Source organism: Wyeomyia smithii, chromosome 2 (genome assembly GCF_029784165.1).
Source record: "Wyeomyia smithii strain HCP4-BCI-WySm-NY-G18 chromosome 2, ASM2978416v1, whole genome shotgun sequence".
NCBI classification, from domain to species: domain Eukaryota; kingdom Metazoa; phylum Arthropoda; class Insecta; order Diptera; family Culicidae; genus Wyeomyia; species Wyeomyia smithii.
In genome coordinates this window covers 127,289,314-127,307,539 of record NC_073695.1, presented here as the reverse complement: position 1 = coordinate 127,307,539, position 18,226 = coordinate 127,289,314, and the positions used below count along the sequence as shown (strand labels likewise).

Genomic DNA, 18,226 nt, shown 5'->3' with positions numbered 1-18,226 from the left:
TTTCCCTCTCCCTTCTTCACATACTTACTTTTACTTTTATGGTGACAGATCATTAAGATCCTATGCCGAATCTAGAATACGTCTGCACAAAACTCGGTCTTGGGCTGCTACTCTCCATTCTCCTCATACAGCCGCTGCTCTGGCATCCTCGTTGACATCACACATCCAGCGCGTGCGCGGTCTGCCTCGAAGTCGTCGGCCTCTATCCGGTTCTCTACTAAATATTATCTTTACCGGTCGCTCATCCGCCATCCGTGCTACATGGCCAGCCCACTGTAACCTGGCGTGTTTCATCAGCTTGACAATATCAGCGTGTTTGTACCGTAAAACGGGGCGAATAGAAACAGTCTGCGATATATCTTGCAGTGTACAAAAATACTATAATATATAGAATGAATATAAAAGTTTTAAAACATGGGTCTTGCCTCCCTTTATTTAGGGTGTAACGTCCATTTTTATAAAATAAGTAATTCATTGTTTTATTGAAAAAAATGTTGCATGTTTCTATTCACCCCGCAATGGAGCGAATAGAAACAGTCGCAATAAAATACGTTTTCCTTGTTCTGATAGAAAATTCTAGTTTTAATTTGAAGAAAATAGAACAATTGCATCATATTTATTGATATGAGAGGCAAGAAAACGATATAAAATATCAAAATAGTGGAAATGTTTGGTTTATTACTTCATGTTTGTTATCTTATGAATGAATATGTTCTATTAATGTCCTTATTAAGAACAGAAGGCATCGGAGTTGGGTCAAGCATTTCCACCGGTCTGGCATCTTCCGGTGTTTCATCTAGGACACGACATCCGGGAACATTTTGTCTTGGTGGAACTGAAACCTTGATCCATATCTCTCGGGTCAGTCCATGTCGAGCATCATGCAGCAGATAAATCAGACTTTCATCACGTTTTTGGAAACTAGCGTGCTGGTCTACTGGATTGAAGTCTAAAGGTAACATCCGATTTATCACAGAGTAGTTGATTCCAAATTTCGTAACCGCTTGACAAGGAAACAGTTTTTGTGCGTAAAATCTCAACAGTAACAGGCGGAGCGAATACGTTTTTGGACTTTTTTGCTGGTAAGTCCTGACCACGATGGGCTGAAAATACACAAAACATGTTCCAGACAACATTTTACATATAAAACATTATAGCATTTCTCAAATCCACATGTTTTGGTTCAAAAAATAGCCACTACGGCGTTGTTTCTATTCGCCCCGTTAATCTGAGAACCGCGAGTTTTCCATGAAACATAGGTAACGTGGTGATGAATAACTTACGGCAATCCTTTATTTCACCGTAAATACTTGAAATGCTTAACTACCGACCCAGTATATCTTACGAACAAGTTCTAAGTGAAGCTGGCTTTCACAGATAAAGTTTTCTGGTACTCGGAAACGTTCAGAATTTGAGCCCCCATTTTGCATTTTTTTAAAAAAACCGACAGTAGTGCTGCTAACCCAAAAATGGGTTTGCAGGACTTGTTTATTATTGAACTATCCAAGAAAATAATTTTTGCATGGTTTTTAAATGTAATCGAAGACTTAAAATCGCATTTTTCAAGTTGGGAAGTTTTGTTTCTATTCGCCCCACTGTTTCTATCCGCCCCGTTGTACGGTAAACTTCGTACAGCTCGCGATTCATGTGCCTACGCTAAACCCCGTTCTCTAGTTTGCCTCCAAGTATTGATCGCAGGATCCTACGCTCGCAATCGCAGGATCCTACGCAATCCGTAATAAGCCCTATTCGCCGCCGCAATCCTCCTCCTTACCTCGCGGCTCACCTCGTTGTCACATGCCACGAGAGTACCAAGATAAACAAATTCGTCGACCACTTCGAAAGTATTCCCATCCATCTCAACCGCAGCACCAACACCCGTAGAACTACCACACTCTCTGCCAGCCACCATGTACTTCGTTTTGGCAGTGTTTATGGTGAGTCCAATTCTCGCAGCTTCCTTTTTGAGATCCGTGAAGGCCTCCTCAACTGCTCAACGGTTAACACCAATTACATCAATGTCGTCCGCAAAGCCCAGAAGCATGTGAGACTAAGTGATGATGATGCCGCTCCTCTGCACACCTGCCTTTCGCATTGCACCTTACAAAGCTATGTTGAACAGCAAGTTCGAGAGCCCGTCACCTTGCTTCAGACCATCTAACGTCACAAACGCTTCCGAAAATTCGCCCGCTGTCCTGACGCATGATGTGAAACCGTCAAGCGTCGCACGTAACAGTTTAATTAGTTTTGTTGGGAAACCATGTTCTAGCATTATTCGCCAAAGCTCGTTGCGTTTCACTGTGTCGTACGCCGCTTTAAAGTCTATGAACAGATGATGCGTCTGCGAGTTGTGTTCTCGTAACTTGTCGAGAACCTGTCTCAAGGTGATCACCAGGTCCTTTGTAGATCGCCCCACTCGAAAACCGCATTGGTGTTCTCCAACAAAGGCTTCCAGCAAGGCCTCAGTCGCTGGAACAGGATACGGGAGAAAATTTTGTAAGCGGAATTGAAGAGAGTTATGCCTCTATAATTACTACAGTCGAGCCTATGTCCCTTCTTGTAGATAGGGCATATGAGTCCTTCCAACCAGTCCGTAGGTAGTTGTTCCTCAGACCAGAGGATAATCTGGTGAATTGCACTACACAGCCGCTCGCTTCCAACTTTGAAAAGTTCGGCCGGTGAGCCGTCCTTCCCAGCGCACAGTGGTGCGAGAGCTCAAAAACGTGAACTTAAATCATTTGCTCTTTAAATAATTGTTTTATTGACATACTATCTTCCGAAGATATTTAGTATATAAAAAGGCTCAAATCATGAAAAAAAGTTTTAGTTCGAAACTCAACCGCCAGTGGCGCTGCAAAATCTAACTTTTTAGTCTCACACTTTAGAGAAATGGTGTCTTCAGCAAAGTTATAGATAAAGTTCTTACAAAAAACTTTATCGAAGACTTTTTTTCTAACTCTTCTTGTTTCGGGTAAATAATATTTCTTATTAAACTTGTCTTTAAAATGAGTTTTTTTTTCGACTATACAAAAAACTGTAACGTTTAGAAGGTTATAATGTTCTACATATATTTGTATATCATCAAAACACACAACTTTGTAGAAGACACAAAATAGATAGCTTCCACACAAACCGAGTTATTGCCAAAAAATGTTAAAAAAGCATCATTTTTTGTACACACCAAGAACACAAAAATGCAAAAACTAGCAGACGAAACCTACATAGAATGAAATATTATCATAGTCACTCTACAAAATCACTTTGATCGTTTGTCCCTTTTAGTATCTTCATTGCCTGATATGAAATTCATGAACACAGTTCATAGTGCAATTGCAGGGCGAATATGTCATAAGCTTTAAGTAGTAATAGCATTGGACAAATTCACGCAAAGAATCGATCTCACTGTATCGATCTTTTTTTAGTACTGTCAATCTAGAAAAAGTTGAGAAGGCTGTTTTTTAAACAAAACTTAGGCAATGAAGATACTGGAAGGGACAAACGTTCAAAGTGATTTCGTAGAGTGGTTATGATAATATTTCATTCTATGCAGGTTTCGTCTGCTAGTTTTTGCTATTTTGTGCTCTAGGTGTGTACAAAAAATGCTCTTTTGACATTTTTTGGCAATAACTCGGTTTGTGTGGAAGCTATTGTGGGATATAATAAAAACATGATCATCACCATGATTTTGTGTCTTCTACAAAGTTGTGTGTTTCGATGATATACAAATATATGTAGAACATTAAAACCTTCTAAATGTTACAGTTTTTTGTATATTCGAAAAAAACTAATTTTAAAGACAGGTCTGATAAAAGATGTTTAATATCCAAAACAAAAAGAGTTAGAAGAAAAGTGTCTTCGACAAAGTTTTTTGTAAGAACTTTATCTATAACTTTGCTGAAGACACTATTTCTCTAAAGTGTAAGACTAAAAAGTTAGATTTTGCAGCGCCACTAGCGGTTGAGTTTCGAACTAAAACCTTTTGTCATAATTTGAGTCTTTTTATATACTAAATATCTTCGGAAGATAGTATGTCAATAAAACCATTATTGGGAGAGCAAATTAATTAAGTTCACGTTTTTATGCTCTCGTACCACTGTGCAGCAGCTTTGTGGTTCTTTAGCTCTTTGCAAGCATTCTTCACCTCGTCCAATGTTGGTGGGTCCACATCTTGTCCGTCCTCCCCAATTTCTATCCTGTTCCCTTCGACGACTCTCCTACCTTCCTCACCGTTCAACACCACTTCAAAATATTGCTTCCAATGCCTGGCCACCTGCGATTTATCGTTAATCAAGTTCCCCTCCCTGTCCTTGCACATGGCAGGTACTGGCACAGTCCGGTTCCTGATTCCGTTGATCGTTCTATAGAAGCTATAGAAGTTCGTGTCGTGCCTGGTGAAGCAATTCTTCGCCTCCGCGAGGACGTGATCGTAATGTTCACGTTTCTTACGGCGATAAAGCCTCTATTCGGCAGCTCTTGCCTCCCGGTATTTCTCCCGCATCTGACGCGTTACACGATTTGCTGCTACTAACGTGTTGGCGTAGGCTCGGTTTTTCTCCTCCGTCAACTCTAGGCACTCAGCATCGAACCACCCACTACGCGTGGTCCACGTTGTCATGCCACTTCTCGCGCTGTTTCGCTGACCGCATCATGGATGTGCTTCCACTGCTCGTTCAGGTCCACTCCAGTTGGTTCACCGATCCGTCTATCAACTTTCCAAATATACTCTGGTGATTATGGTTGGTAAACGGCTGGGCAGTGCGTACTTGCAGTACACCCGTACTAGTTGGCATAAAATAGACCACAGTGTGGTCCAAAGCATAATGCCCAGCAACTCCTATCCCTACCTCCACGTGGTACCGACTGGGATACGAGCAACCAAGGGAAGATCGGTGTACCGGTGGGAACTTGGTCGTATGCTGACAGGGAAGGGGGAGCTGCTTTCCTAGGAGGGCAGCTTGTCCGAGCGTCTGTTCCCCATATTAGGGGCGGCTAAAACAGCGTCTGATCCGGAGCGGACCGCTGAATCATGACGCGAGACTAGGCATCCGCAGCCCTAGTAAGGCAGCATGCCGGAACATTAAAATACTACGAACAATCAAGAATTGAATACGGACCGGAACAATTGGCAACGACCTAGGCGACGAAATAAGGACGACGATCAGAAGCTCGGTACATGGATGGATCGCTGAACGCCCCGGGTGGCGACCGGATTCTGCTGGATCAGCTAGAACCCCGCCACTTCGACATCGTTGCGCAGGAGCTTTGCCGGAAAGGAGAGAAGGTACGGAGGATTTGTGGCCGCAGGACACAATACTACCAGAGCGGCGGCACAACCAATGAGCTGGGTACCGGCTTTATAGTGCTGGCAGGATGCTGAGTCGTGTGATCAAGTGGCAGGCGATCAGCGACAGGTTGTGTTTATTGAGAATAAAAGGCCGGTTCTACAACCACATTATCCTCAATGTGCACTGCCCTCACGAAGGAAGACCTGATGTGGAGAAAGAAGAGTTCTACGCACAGCTGGAAAAACTCTACGATAGCTGCTCGCGTAGAGACATCAAGATCGTCATGGGGGCATGAACGCGCAGATCGGTAGGGAAGAAATGTACAAGCCGGTGATCGGCCCGCCCAGCCTGCACACTGTGACGAACGACAACGGCCAGCGGTGCGTAAACTTCGCAGCTTCCCGAGGACTGGCAGTCCGAAGTACCTTCTTTCCCCGTAAGGACATCCACAAAACCACCTGAAGATCACCTGACCTACGTACAGCAAATCAAATTGACCATGTTCTCATCGACGGCCGCTTCTTTTCAGACATTACAAACCCACGTACCTATCGCGGTGCGGATATTGACTCGGAACACTACCTAGTTGCGGTATCATTGCGCTCAAAACTGTCGACCGTATACCACGCGAGACACCGCCAAACCCCGCGGCTCAACATTAAGCAGCTCCGAAACTCTTAGGTTGCGGAGAAATACGCGCAACAGCTTGAAGAGGTGCTACCCACAGTGGAGGGACTGGGCGCATTGCCTCTCGAAGACGGCTGGTGCAGCATTCACACAGCTATCGGGGAGACCGCAACGGCGACACTAGGAGTGGAAGCACCGAGTGGCAGAAACGACTGGTATGACGGGGAGTGCGAGGCAGCGGCGGCCTATGATACAGTCGATCGAGAACAGCTATGGCAGATCATGCACGACCACGGATTTCCGGATAAACTGACTCGATTGATCAGAGCCACCATGGCGCAAGTGATGTGCTACGTGCGTGTTTCGGAGATACTCTCGAGTCCCTTTGAATCGCGCAGATGGTTGAGACAAGGTGATGGACTTTCCTGTTTGCTGTTTAACATCGCCCTTGAGGGTGTGATCCGGAGGGCGGGCATCGACACGAGGGGCACAATTTCCACAAGGTCTGTTCAGCTTCTGGGCTTCGCGGATGACTTCGACATCATAGCACGTAACTTTGCGACGGCGGAGGAAACTTACACCCGACTGAAAGCCGAAAGCTAGACGAATCGGACTGCGGATAAATGCGTCGAAAACAAAATACAAGCGAGCGAGAGGCTCCAAGGAGAACAACATCAGCCTCCCAACTCAAGTCTCTGTAGACGGTGATGAGCTTCAGGTGGTCGATTTGTTCGTGTATTTGAGGTCACTGGTGACCGCCGACAATAACACCAGCAAAGAGATCCAGAGACGCATCCAGGCGGGAAATCGTGCCTACTTTTCACTTCGGAAGACACTTCGATCGAATGGAGTGCGACGACGCACGAAGTTGACGCTGTACAAAACCCTGATAAGACCGGTGGTCCTCGAGAAACTCGAGGGGATCGAGAAACAACGCTTCTCGCGGAGGACCATAACGCTCTTGGAGTTTTCGAACGGAAGGTGCTGCGGACTATCTACGGTGAAGCACAGACGGACGACGGAGAATGGCGACGGCGCATAAACCACTAACTGCACGCGCTGCTTGGAGAGAATCTCATTGCACACCTGGCGAAAGTCAATAGGTTGCGGTGGGCCGGTCACGTCGTAAGGATGCCGGACGACAACCCTGTGAAATCACTTCTCTTCAGCAACCCTACCGGCACCAGAAATAGGGGGGCGCAGCGTGCACGATGGCTCGAGCAGATCGATGGAGACTTGCGGGTGATGAAACGCCTGGGGAGCTGGCTAAACACAGCCCAAAACCGAGCAACATGGCGACAAATTCCTGATACAGCACGAGCCACCACGGCTCTCGTCTGATTGGTAAGGTAATTGAGTATACACTGAAGCAACTCCTTCCACTGATAACCTCTGGATATCCAGATGTATCTTTCTCGCCGATCTCGATTTAAATACATTGGACAACCGAGCGCGAATTTGCCTACCACGAGATAGTGATCCGAGTCGATGTTTGGCCCTCGAAAGGGCCGCACATCTATGATGTCTGAAAAGTGCCAGCCGTCGATCAGCATGTGGTCGATCTGGGAAGCCTCTCCATTGGGGTGTTTTCGGGTGTGCCTCCGAATGTTCAGACGTGCAAAGTGGGTACTACAGATGGCCATTCTCCTAGCCGCGGCGAATTTCCCTTCTTCACATACTGTCTGCTTAATGAACTTGCGTGTTAACGGGAAAAAGCCGTTGTTAAAACTAGAAATTTAGTTCGAAAAATACAAAAGCCATTTGTTCTTCACGAGTAAACGCAATCTGAATTTCTGTTGAAAGTAATGCATCGTTTGTTCCTTTCGTTCTACGGAAACCAAACTGCGTGTGTGACAATAAATTATTACTTTCAACCCAATCGTCTAAGCGATACAGAATCATTTTTTCAAATAATTTTCGAATACAGGAAAGCATTGCAATTGGACGATATGAATTATGGTTAGAAGCAGGTTTTTCAGGTTTTCGAATAGCAGTCACCTTCACTTGTCTCCAAAAGCGAGTAAAGGCGCTATATCCTTGGTTTTGAAAGCCGAACATAAGGAGGAAATACCTATGTTCCATCCCAGGAGATTGGTCAACAAAGAAGTGTACTTTCTTAGCCTTTTCACTCCCAACGAATAAGGTATATTATTTCTTACATACGGATCGGTTGGTACGGATTGTCCCCGATCTTAGATTATATTGTATTATATTGCGCTACACAGTAGGCCTGGCCGTTGACAAGAAAAATGTATGGAAATCATTTTTTTAAATGATGGATATCATTTTCCAGGATCCTTTCAAGTACTGGCTGTGTTAGTGTAGACTAGACTAGACTAGACTAGACTAGCAGTCACCTTCACTTGTCTCCAATCAAGTGGAATGGCGTTTAGCTCAAAAAACTTATTGTATAAATCTAACAAAAGTCTCTTGGCATTGTCTGGTAGATTCTTTATCAAAACTAATTTAATTTTATCCAAACCAGGTGCGTTTTTTTTTCTTCATCTATAACTTATTTGACACGGCACAAATACAAATTAATGTTTAACGGCGCCAATTATATCTGGTAGCTAACTTTCTAAAGTATCTTAATAACTAAAAGAATTTTTTTCCTCGCTGCCGACTACAAGCTGAAACAAAATCTAACTTAAAGCTAGAATGTTTTGCACTAAAAGCACTGGTTTGTTGTTTGTTGGTTTTCCATTGCCATAGGTAAACAGCATATTGAATATGTTCCGCTGCTGGGCCAAGATATTACGGACTGGCATATTGGGTTGTCTCCCTCGGGCCCTGAGGGTATCGTGCGGGTCTGGTTGCTGTTCACTGATCCGGGGCCTTAACGTGTTCTTGTCGTTTGGTTGGATGTAGGTGGAAGGGAATAGGACTGAACTGGGGCATGAATGGATGTCAGGAAAACGTATATGAGGGACATGTAGGGTAGGTCACGGCTCGCCAAGACATCACGAACAGGAACAGCCGGTTGCCTACCTTCGGCCTGCAGGGAAGCTATTAATTTAGACCTGGCGTCACGGTGTACAGGGCATGACCAAACAACGTGCTCTATGTCGTGATAACCTTCACCACAGGCACAGATACCACTTTCCCCGAGCCCAACACGACGGAGATGCGCGTCAAATCTATAGTGATTGGACATAAGCCGGGACATCACGCGAATGAAATCCCGACCTTCATCCAACCCCTCGAACCACGGGCTCGTCGATACCTTGGGGATGATGGAATGTAACCACCTTCCCAATTCCCCTCTGGTCCAAGAATTTTGCCAACAGATGATCGTATTCTGACGTACGAGTGCGAAAAATTCATTACAGGCAATTGGTCTTTCATAAATATCACCGTTTGTTGCGCCCACCTTAGCCACAGAGTCCGCTTTTTCATTGTCCGGTATCGAACAGTGAGAAGGGACCCACACTAAGGTAATCTGAAATGATTTTTCGGATAAAGCACTCAAATGTTCCCGTATTTTTCCCAGGAAATACGGAGAGTGATTACAATTTTTAATCGATCGGAGAGCACTGGAACTGAGACTATCCGTAAAGATGAAATAATGGTCCGTGGGCATTTTTTCGATAATCCCTAGGGTGTACTGAATTGCAGCTAATTCTGCGACGTAAACAGAAGCAGGATTATCGAGCTTATGGGAGACGGTTAAATTGTTATTGAAAATACCGAAGCCAGTGGACTCATCAAGAAGTGATCCGTCAGTGTAGAACACATTTTCGCAGTTGATATTTCGATATTTATTGGAAAAAAATTTGGGGGCCTGCTGCACGCGTAAATGAGCCGGGATTCCACGAGTTTCTTCTATCATGGATGTATCGAAAAACACAGTAGAATCAGAAGTATTTGATAAGTTGACACGATTTGGAATATTCGAAGAAGGGTTAATATTTTGGGACATGTGATTGAAATATAATGTCATAAAACGGGTTTGAGAGTTAAGTTCGATTAACCTTTCAAAATTTTCAATCACGGGACGGTTCAAGACCTCACATTTGATAAGAATACGAGAAGACAGGCTCCAGAAGCGGTTTTCAATGGTAGTACTCCAGCTAAGACCTCCAAACTCATCGTATGGGTCGACTGCATGCAACCTAAGGCGATACGCAAACAACGATATTGTATTCGCTCCAGTTTGATCAAATGTGTGTTTGCTGCGGAGCGGAAGCAGAAACACCCGTATTCAATAACAGACAATATCGTTGTTTGGTAAAGCCTTATAAGGTCTCCTGGATAGGCTCCCCACCATTGTCCGGTTATTGTACGAAGAAAATTCACTCTTTGTTGACATTTTTTCATCAGATACCTCACGTGACAACCCCAGGTGCCTTTAGAGTCGAACCAGACACCAAGATATTTGTGTACCAAAACCTGAGAAATCGTTTTACCCATTAATTGTGTTTGAAGCTTAGCAGGTTTATGCTTCCTAGAAAAAACTACTATCTCAGTCTTCTCCGGAGAGAATTCGATACCTAGCTGTAAAGCCCAAGCAGACAAATTGTCGAAGGTATCTTGCAATGGTCCTTGAAAATCGGCAGCTTTGGCACCTGTAACAGAGATTACACTGTCGTCTGCAAGTTGTCTTATCGTGCATGAATTTGCCAGACATTCGTCGATGTCATTTACATAAAAGTTGTAAAGAAGGGGGCTTAAACATGAGCCCTGAGGAAGACCCATGTAGCTAATGCGAAAAGTTGCCAAATCGCCGTGCGTAAAATGCATGTGCAAAAAAATGTTTAAAATTGGAGAAAATCCTTGTCGGTGAAGATTACCCGGAAGAATGTCAATAGAAACGGAATCAAAAGCCCCCTTAATGTCCAAGAACGCAGACGCCGTTTGTTCTTTGCAAGCATACGCCAGCTGAATATCTGTTGAAAGCAACGAAGAAAATCATTCGTCCCTTTGGCACGGCGGAAGCCAAATTGAGTATCTGATAGTAGACCGTTTGATTCGACCCAATGGTCTAAACGACGGAGTACCATTTTCTCCATCAATTTCCGGATACAGGATAGCATTACAATCGGCCTATATGAGTTATGATCAGAAGCTGGTTTCCCTGGTTTTTGGAAGGCGATCACCTTCACTTGCCTCCAATCCTGCGGTACGATATTTTGCTCCAGGAACTTATTGAACAAGTTCAACAAGCGCCTCTTGGCATTGCCGGGTAGATTCTTCAACAAGTTGAATTTGATTCTATCTAACCCAGGCGCGTTATTGATACAGGACAGGAGGGCAACTGAAAATTCTGCCATCGTGAAGGTGATTCTATCGCGTCGTGGCCCGGAGACGCATCGCGAACAATGTTTTGCTCAGGAACAGAGTCCGGACATACTTTCCTGGCAAAATCAAATATCCACCTACTCGAAGACTCCTCGCTTTCGTTGACCGTTACGCGATTCCGCATTATTCGGGCTGTGTTCCAAAGAGTGCTCATCGATGTCTCCGTCGACGTCTCGTTCACGAACCGACGCCAAATTCCGCGTTTTTTTGCTTTAGCCAAGCTTTTAAGCTTGGTATCAAGCCCCGAATCCCGTAAATAGTCGCCAGGTATACCTCCCTTCTGGAAGACCAAAAACGCGTCGGATCTTTGCGTGTAGACATCGGAGCACTCTTGGCCCTACCACGGAGTGGGAGGCCGCTCTTTGATCGTTACGCCGGGATATTTCTTCGTTTGGGCTTGCAACGCGGCGTCGAGAATCAAGCCCGCGAGGAGGTTGTATTCTTCAAGTGGTGGATGATGTTGAATCGACTCGACCGCTTTTGAAATCATTTCCTCGTATAACTTCCAATCGACATTCCGTGTAGGGTCATATGGAATGTCAATTGGTCGCATGCGAGGTAACCCGTTAGTAATTGAAATGAGAATAGGCAAATGGTCGCTACCGTGAGGATCGAGGATTACCTTCCATGTGCAATCTAACCGTAGCGACGTCGAACATAAAGAGAGATCCAAAGCGCTTGGCCGCCATGGAGGTTTCGGGACACGTGTCATTTCACCGTTGTTTAAAATTGTCATATCGAAGTCATCGCAAAGGTTATAGATCAAAGAGGAGCGGTTATCATTGTAAGGGGAGCCCCAAGCCACGCCATGAGAGTTAAAATCTCCTAATATCAAACGCTGCGAGGGGAGAAGTTCTATTAAATCAAAGAGCAACCGTTGCCCAACCTGTGCTCTGGGGGAATATATATTGAGGCAATACAAAGCTCTTTACCTTGTATTGTCATTTGACATGCGACAACTTCAATGCCTGAAATCGAGGGGAGGTTAATACGATAAAAAGAATAGCACTTCTTAATCCCTAGAAGTACCCCTCCATATGGAGTGTCTCGATCAAGGCGAATAATATTAAAATCATGGAAGTTGAAATCAGTATTCGAAGTAAGCCAAGTTTCACAAAGGTAAAATGCATCGCATTTGTTTTTATTTATCAAAACTTTAAACGAATCAATTTTTTGTAAAATACTTCTACAATTCCGCTGTAAGACAGAGATAGAATCCTTCATATACGCAGTTGAATTAGGCATCGAAGGATACAATCGCTGCAAGGAGGGGCCATTGGGCAGTCAACTGCTTCAAAAATGATCTAACTGTTGGGAGGAATGCTGCAAGAAAAATTTTGATTGGATAGGTTACATTGAAAGTTTCAAAAATCCAGTCCACAATGTCAGAGAATTTCACTAGTCCTGAGTTTGTTTCATCAACTGGATGTGCAAAAGGAACAACTGGGGTTTTAGATGTTCCTGACAGTGCAGGGAACTCCGTCTGGGACTTTAAATTTGCAAGCCCAGGAGGAGATTGCTTCGGTTTTCCCGCAGCACTGTTTGGTTTGTTTATACCTTTAATTCCACTTTGGGAAATCTTAGGACCTTTTCGGGGGAGCTTAGGAGAGGAAATATTTTTCCTCTTTCTAGACTCCCCAGGATTGGCATAAGATGTTCCCGCTGGTGAATCATCAGAATCGGTTTCATCAGAGGACAACAGATCAAAGGGGTTTGATGTTATGGGAGAGGTGGTAACGGTTTTCTTTAGCATATCAGCGTAAGAACGCTTTGAACGCTCTTTAAGAGACCATTTTAATTTATCCCTGCGCTGCATATACAGCGCACATGTCGAGAGCTCATGCTGATTTTCCCCACAGTGCATTTTTCAGCATTTTTACTGCAGGAATCATCCGCATGATTTTCCCCACACTTGCCACAACGTGCCTTATTACAGCAGTAGGCGGCGGTGTGACCAAACTGCTTACAATTCAGGCAGTTTACGACGCGAGGTACATAGAGCCGCACAGGGAGTCGAACCCGGTGGATCGAAACGTGGCTAGGCAATGCAGACCCGGCGAACGTAACTCGAAACGAGTCTGACGGAGTGTACACTTTTGTGCCGCCGACGAGAGATGCAGACCGCAATTGCTTGAAGTCCAAAATCTTTATTTTTACATCGGTGCACAATGAATTTTTGAAGCAACCGAAGCCACTTTGTAAAATACACTCGACCGACAGACTCGAATCGGTTAGGACACCGTCGATCTCCACGTCTCGTGCGGGTATATACACGCGATACTCGCGTGTAAAGAGCTCAGAGCAAGCTATAGCGTTGGCCTGTTCAGGTTACTGACACGACACGGAGCTTGTTAGGTCTGACCTTGGATATTTCGGTCACGGCCTTGTACCCGTTCGTCAGTTCTTTGGAACTCTGCAGTATATTTAACGGCTTTGATTTCGCTCCTGCCTTTGGCCGAAAGAAAACAGTATAGCTGCTCTGAGATCTGTCCGGGTAGAGCCTGGGGCGAGGGGTCGTTGCATCAGCAACCGAGGGGGATTGAGTGGGATGGACATGATCGGGAGGGTTCGAAGAAGGGAGACCAGAGGTTGAGGGATCTACATCCATTGCGCTAAGCTAGTGCGCTAGCTTTATAGACAAGAATCACGTACCTTCTTTTTTTTCCTTTCTCTCCTTTTCTTTTGTGTTGAAATTCTCTTCCATTGCCGGAGCACAAATCACTCAACAGCCAAATCGGCTTACACACCAGTAGGCAGCTACGCTGCGAGACAGTTGCACAAAGGCGGGCGACCTTGAACGCGGATTAAGAGACTCGACCAGGCAAACAATGCCAGCACTTGCTTACACGTGTTTTGTATTATATTCTATCGGAGCGATCACCAAACACGTCCGATACTGATGCGTTTTCGGCACAGAATGAAACCAGGTGCATTATTATTGCATGAAAAAAGGGCAATAGATAGTTCGGTATTTGAAAAGGTAATGAAAAAGGAACAATATTTTGTGTGGGAACAGTGTCTGGACATACTTTTTTGCAAAATTCAATATCCATTGGTTCGAATATTCTTCACTTTCATTAATTACAATTTGATTTCTCATTCTCCTAGCCGTATTCCAAAGAGAACTCATAGATGTTTCTTTTGAAAGCTCATTAGCGAATCGTCGCCTATAACCACACTTCTAGCATCGCGTATCATACAAAGTCTTTAATTTTTCCTTTCCTCCGAAAAACTTTGAAGGCATTAGATTTTTCCAAGTAAATTTTTGAGCACTCTTTGTCCCACCAAAGAGTAGGAGGTCGTCTTCTAGTTGAAACACCAGGGTAATTTTTCATTGGGCTAATATTGCGGAATTCAAAATTAAGCCGGCAAATAAATCATATTTTCCAAGTAGTGGAAGCTGTTGTAAGGACTCTAAAAGCTTCTGGATTTATTTCTCTATAAACTTCCCAATTAATATTTAATGTAAGGTCATACGGAACGTCGATTGGTCGAGTACTGTTTGTCCCACTGCTAATTGAAATCAAAATTGGTAAATGATCACTACCATGAGGATCCAGGATGACTTTCCACGTGCAATCTAACCGTAATGATGTTGAGCATAATCATAAATCCAAAGCGCTTGGACGAACCGGAGGCCTAGGATTACGTGTCATATCTCCATTGTTTAAAACAGTCATATTAAAATTATCACAAGGATTATAAATCAAGGTGGAGCGGTTATCATTGTAAGATGAACCCCAAGCTACACCATGAGAGTTAAAATCTCCCAATATTAAACAGGGTGCGGGTAGAAGCTCGACAATCTCAGAGAGCATTCGTGATCTAATTAGTGCTCTAGGAGGGATATATACAGAAGCAATTTAACAAGCCACAGGTTTAATGCCTTGAATTGAAGGTAAATTAATTCTATACAAAGAATAACTTTTTTTAATTCCCAAAAGTACACCTCCATAAGGAATATCTCGATCTAAACGTATGATATTGTAAAGGTTAAAGTTGAGATCAATATGAGAAGTAAGCCATGTTTTACAAATAGAAAATGCATCGCAATTTATATTATTAATCATAATTTCGAATAAATCGAGTTTCGGAATGATACTTCTACAATTCCATTGTAGCACAGAAATAAAATCGTTAGTTGCTGACGATGTGTTAGTCTTCGAATGATATTAACATTGAAATGAGGGACCATTGAGATGTAAGCTGCTTTAAAAATGTTTTAATAACTGGAAGTAATCAAGTAACAAATTTATTCAAAGGTTCCGGTATGTTCAATGATTCAAAAATCTAGTTTATAACAGTAGAAAATTTCAAAAATCCTGATTTTGTTTAGTCATCTGAAAGTATGGATGTATTGACTGAAACTTTGGATGACAGTCCTGGGAAGTCCTTTGTTGATTTTAAGTTCAATGTTCCAAGAGTTTGGTTTGAATTTTCAATAGTATGATTAAATTTAGGAATGTTAGCTATATTATTTAGTGATATTTTAGGACCTTTATTGGGAAGTTTATGAGAAGAAAGACTTTTTCTTTCTATCCACCAGAATTTGAAAAAGATGGACCAGCAACAGGAATGTCACATTCAGTCTTTTTTTTTTTTTTTTTATTCTCGCTTATTTTCCGTCGGTCTAGTTCCGCCACTGTTGTGGCCAATCACCGACGCCCAGGTAGGCGACTCCACACCCAGGACCCTAACTCACGACCCGTTTATTAACGGACCGGCGCCAACGGCTTTACTTCCTCATGCGATGGAAGGCGTGATCCCAGAGATTTTTCGCCTCAGAAAATCTCCCGGTTTCGGCTAGGATTGAATCTAGACCAGTTTGGGTTGGTTGTGAGTGGATCACGCCACCTCACAACCATCGACACCTATGTCGGCGGTGGGATTCGAACCCAGGCGTCGAGCGTGGTTGGCGGAGACGTTACCAACCACACAAGGCCCCCGCTCGTTCATTTTACTTGTCAGGGGTAATATAATGCAAGAGTAATTTGGTCTTATCAGAGGATATTAGATCATATATGTTCGATAAGATAAAGCATGCTGTAGTTTTCTTAAGAAGATCAGAAGAATAACGTTTAGAGCGATCTTTAAGAGATTGCTTTATTTTATTTTTGTGTTGTACGCATAAAGAACATTCTGAAAGTTCATGTTGAATTTCACCACAGTAATAACATTTATCATTAACTTGATTGCAAGTATCATCAAGATGATTTCCCCCACATTTGCCGCATCAGCTTTTATTACAACAGTAGCAAGATGTATGGCCTAAATGTTTGCAATTCACGCAGTTCATGTCCGGCGGAATAAATAAACGAACAGGTATGAGAACATTGTGAATTGAGATCTGAGAAGGTAAAGCTGATCCCGCAAAAGTAACTCGGAAAGAATCAGAAGGAGAATAAATTTTCTTCCCTTCTACATCTGAAACATATTTCAGTTGCTTACAGTCAAGTCATTTTAACCGATGGAATTTCAGTACTTTCAAAATATCCAAGACTGTTTTTTAAAAGACAGTCCATGGATAAACTGCAATCGGTTACAACACCGTCAATTTCTACATCTCGTGCTGGAACATAAACACGATATTCACGAGTAAAAAATTCAGGAGGAGCAATTTTGTTAGCCTGAATAAGGTTATTAACCACAACTCTTAGTTTGTTGGGCCTGACCTTAGAAATTTCAGCAATGGACTTAAAATGCGAATGTAAGTCCTTAGAAATTTGAACTATGTTTTAAGGCTTCGATTTAGGTCCCATTTTAGGTTGGAAATAAACAATAAATCAACCACATGATCCATCTGATAGTGGATAGAGGCCGACGATAGAACCGGATAGAGGCCGACGACTTCGAGGCAGACCGCGCACGCGTTGGATGTGTGCTGTCGACGAGGATGCCAGAGCAGCGGGTTTAAGGGGAGACTGGAGAGTAGCAGCCCAAAACAGAGTTTTGTGGAGACGTATTCTGGATTCGGCATAGGATCTTAATGATCTGTCGCCATAAAAGTAAAGTAAGTAAGATACATCTGGATAGAGTTTGATGCGCGGGGGATTGAAAGAAATCGTGGATGAAGGGACAGGAGGTTTTGGTGAAATAGACTCAGAAATAGATTTTTTTTCGTCCACTTCCATTGTGCGCAAGAAAGCGCACTATGGCAGGGCAGCAAATAATTGAAAAAAAAATAGAAAATAAAACAAATGAAATGTGATACTTAGCTTGTTTAAAATGAGTAACAACAGGCAAGAAAAATGTCTTGATTCTCAATTTCTTGAAACATATCCAAAATCGATGGTTTGTCTTACTGCACCTCTTGAAAACTCCGTTTATAATGTTCTTCAAAGTTAAAAGCAATGATCTTGATATAAAATCGATGATGTAGATCTGAAATTAAAGGAAAAATCAATTACGGTAGCGAGTGTAAATAAAACCATCACTTCCCAAGCGAAGGTTGCTGAACTTATGACAAATAGGTTAATTAGGTAAATTAGGCCGATACAAATTTCATTTTCATTTTATGTCACCCTCCCCTTCAAAAATGTTGAAAATTGGAAGGGGAAGAAAAAATGTTCAAGCCGTTTTGTTAGTATAATTGACTTTTCGACAACGTATATGCTTAATTTAGCAACAAACAAGTCCAGTGACAGTCAAAGCGTCATCAAAAGACAAGCCAAATGATTAATAATGATAATAGTGTTATATTTTTACTACAATTTTGCATGGAAGTTACGAACGTCGTAACTTGCACACATTTTTTTATGAAAGCTATTCTCTTTTTTTCTTCTCTTACCTTACCAAACAGTCCCAAGCCGTGGTATGGCCTTTGCTGTACGTAAGAGTCGTCTCCATTCCACTCGGTCCATGGCTGCAATTGGCCAGCTCTGCAGTCTGCGTAGGGTCCGCAGGTCGTCTTCCACCTGATCGATCCAACTTGCCCGCTGTGCACCTCTCCGTCTCGTCCCTGACGGATTGGTTTCAAGAACCATCTTTACCGGGCTGTCGTCTGACATCCTTACAAC

The 18,226-nt window shown here is 43.2% G+C and overlaps 1 protein-coding gene across 5 annotated transcripts in view; it reads left to right on the top strand.

The window, feature by feature from the left end:
- LOC129722490 (uncharacterized) overlaps positions 1–18,226 on the top strand; it is a 193,203-nt gene that overhangs the window by 115,689 nt on the left and 59,288 nt on the right. Inside the window, exons 1-2 of one of the 5 annotated variants that reach the window (XM_055675944.1) lie at positions 4,809–16,917; positions 16,963–17,220. The exons of 3 other annotated variants lie outside the window; for them this stretch is intronic. The gene's annotated coding sequence lies outside the window, so the exon portion shown is untranslated. Of the gene's footprint in view, positions 1–4,808; positions 16,918–16,962; positions 17,221–18,226 lie in introns of those variants that run through there. One more of the 5 variants, XM_055675945.1, reaches the window with a different exon arrangement.